This window comes from Branchiostoma belcheri, unplaced genomic scaffold, assembly GCF_001625305.1.
Source record: "Branchiostoma belcheri isolate BF01 breed outbred unplaced genomic scaffold, Haploidv18h27 scaffold314, whole genome shotgun sequence".
Taxonomy (NCBI): Eukaryota; Metazoa; Chordata; class Leptocardii; order Amphioxiformes; family Branchiostomatidae; genus Branchiostoma; species Branchiostoma belcheri.
In genome coordinates this window covers 57,460-60,726 of record NW_017803926.1, presented here as the reverse complement: position 1 = coordinate 60,726, position 3,267 = coordinate 57,460, and the positions used below count along the sequence as shown (strand labels likewise).

The following is a 3,267-nucleotide window of genomic DNA, read 5'->3' as shown; positions in this document are numbered from 1 at the left end:
CCGCTGGCGTTTCACAACAAAATTTTCATGTAAACAAGTCCGACTATCTTTGTTTACATCGTGAAAGCTCACCGATACAAAATAAAACTCCCATGCCGCATGGTTGCGGCATGACGCTAGTTTTCGGCAGCTCGGCGGAAAAATAAACCATCCCCCAGAAGAAATGTTACGCATGAAAATAACAACTACAACTTGTTTTCCTCGTTGTATGAGTTTTGAGGCCGTAAAATGTTTAAAATGGTTGAAATTTGCTCGAAAACGGCTCGAAAAGCCACGGCGAGAAAGACAAAATGGCCGACCTGTTTTTTACAATAACAGTGGTCAAAGGTCAAGATAGCATCCAAATGTATAAGACATGTACTAAGTACATATTACAGTGCTAAAACGATACTTTAAACGCATGAAAAATATTTTTTTTCGGCTACAACTGAAATAAAAATTCACTTATATTTTAATAAGGATAATTTTCAAACATTACTGAGAAATTTTCCGAATTTATTGGTTTCTTGTGTAATATTGTTGTTTGTATATATGTGCGGTTGGATGCCGCGATTGTAAAGACCCTTTACATTGGGAGAATCAGATGAGATATTACTAACTATTATTAGAGATTATCACGCTTAGTACCTCGACCCGAGTGTCTCTCAAAAATTGTTTTTGAGTGGAGTGTATAGACATGGTCACATTTTTATTTGTTCAGCTGTGTCAATATGTGATTTGTTTGGGAAATAGGATTTGGTTTAGTTTTTAATATATTAATTTCAGTAACATCTTTGGAATAACTTGCTCCAAGTTCCAGGTAGTAAATACATGTACCTTTTGTATCATGTATTTTTCACTTGTTGAACTTGTGGAAGCACCGTTGGCCCCCGGTTAGGGGTCATCCGGGGAACCTATGCCCAATTTTTTCAAAATTAAGGGTGCTAATAGAACTTTTTTTTTTAACATGAAGAGGATAATTAAGTACAGATCTTGAACCTTTCTCCTGCCTTATACATCTGCAATTGTACAGAAAATGTAGAACTGAAGTTGCAGGAAATGACGTCCATTTGTGTTTGGAAAAGACAAAATGCAATAGCTCCAGACCACCCCCCCGCAACGCGCTGTGCGTGCCGCATCGGGTGCTTCGCACCCTCCTCCACCCTGTTCTGAATTTCTGGGGAGATCCCTGATATTCATAAAGTTTTGAAGATTTGTTGGGGGAATCATATTCAAGGGGGTATGTTTATTCAGGACCTGTCAATAATTGCAAGTGACAAGGTCATACAGACGCACACATATATATATATACACCATGAGAACACATTTTTGGAGCATAGACGTTGCTTACATGTCAATTTTTAGATTTTCCGGGGGGTACTTTTATTCCAGGGGGTACTTTTATTAGATTTTGAAGATTTGTCCGGGGGGTACTTCTATTCCAGGGGGTACTTTTATTCGAGAGGTGAGAGTACAGATCTCATATAACTTCTCATTCGCACGTGTGCCATTCTCACACCAAACTGCACTGACCGCGTGTCCATTTCGCATCAAATTCGTGTCTTTCTTGTGTCAAACACATCTGTATGTTCGTCTGAACGTGTGTGGTTATGCATGGGGACGCGTGTATGGAAATTTTGGGCAGAGCTGCTTCGCCTGCAGCGGGCCTTTGAAATGTTGAAGATACGCCTGCCTCTCAAGAAATCTTCTTGTTCATCCTTTGAAGCGCCAACGGGTAGCGACCGTCTGAAGCGGACAACAGCACACACAAGATAGGATTCCACGCTACCCTTCCCTCATGATAACTAACGGTATCAATACTTAACAAAACCGATTTTGACATTGAAAAATCGTCAAAACAACCGCGAAAATACCGGTAAAATTCTACTCAGAATGAGATCCAAAGGTCATTGACCTGTACCTAGTAGTATGTAAACACACACGCACGTCGGCAATTAATAATTTCCTGCAACGCTCGAAATAGCAGTTGCCTTCCCAAGGATACATTGTGATAAAAAATAGCGCGTTTTTTTCTGAATAAAACAACGTCTTATGTGAGAATAAACAGCTCGCTAGTCAAGTTGCAGAGAATTTCCTTTGTCATTTAAAAAGTCATGCCCGAAGGCTAAATGCAAGTACAGTTTCAAATAATAGTAAAGAATTGTGTCGAAAGCTAATTTGCAGGAAATCACACAAACAAATTAAATAATGTAGAAATATGCGCCCTACCAGCCTTCATTAAAATATCGTGAAAGACCTGAAAATTTGCACGGCCTGCCCTGCCCAAACCTTGCCAGGCTTGGGTTTGTTTCTGTCAAATCTGTAGTTATCACAGGGCCTCATTGAAAATTGCGATGCGACTACAAGATGATGATTTTGCGCCATTGATAGAACTCAGCTATCGTCACAAAATCACCCAGTTTTAGATAGAATATTTTTGGACAGATTATTCTTATATATGAAAGAAGTCTCTGATATTTCTCCAAGTTTTCACATCTCTCAACAAAAGACTATATTACTGTTTAAGCCTCCCGACCCATTCATTTTCCAAAGAGTCGGACAATTCATTTCCCACTACACCCAGATAAGTCAAACGCCCTAATAGCTTGGCTAGAATAGTACAGTATAATAGAATAATTGGTACGGTGTCTCCCTTATGGTGCTTACAACATAAATATTGCTTCATAAAAAAAAAAGGAATCAAGGTATTATTAGCGGTGAACTTTATGACTACAGACAAGGGCTTTAGCCAGCTCGAAATTTTTTACCGTCAACCCCAGGTCAACCTAATTTGCGGGGAAAAAATACCATCAACGTGCAAAAATTCCATCAATTATTACTTAAACAGGGCTCAAAATACTTTTTTCAGCCAGGTGGCGCATGTTGCCACCTGAGTCAAAAGCCAGGTGGCGCCATCAGTATTCAAGTGGCAACACTTCCAAGTTATCATTTTCTTCAAATCTGCTACTTATATCTATTACGTTTTCTTCTAGTTAACTACTTAAGTTTTATGTTATAAAATAAAGTAATGTAAAGAACACAAAAGCTCTCAAACAACAATGTTTTAATAAAGAATGCCACCTTTACATCACTTCATCACAGGGCTGCCGCCGTGGGAATGCCACGCCTCTACATGGCGGCACACTTATGCGGGTGGTGTTACGTGCGCCATGTTCTTCGTTTGCGCAAGGATAATGTTACTCTCATCTGACCAAATAAACACCTAACCCCCCCGGAAATAAACACTACCCCCCGGACAAATCTTCAAAATCTAATAAAAAATGGTAT

At 39.4% G+C, this 3,267-nt stretch overlaps 1 protein-coding gene across 1 annotated transcript in view; it reads left to right on the top strand.

Annotated features, from left to right (window-relative positions):
* The window catches only part of LOC109474745 (E3 ubiquitin-protein ligase ZNRF3-like), a 46,059-nt gene that overhangs the window by 10,399 nt on the left and 32,393 nt on the right, over positions 1–3,267 (top strand). The gene's annotated exons all lie outside the window — the stretch shown is intronic.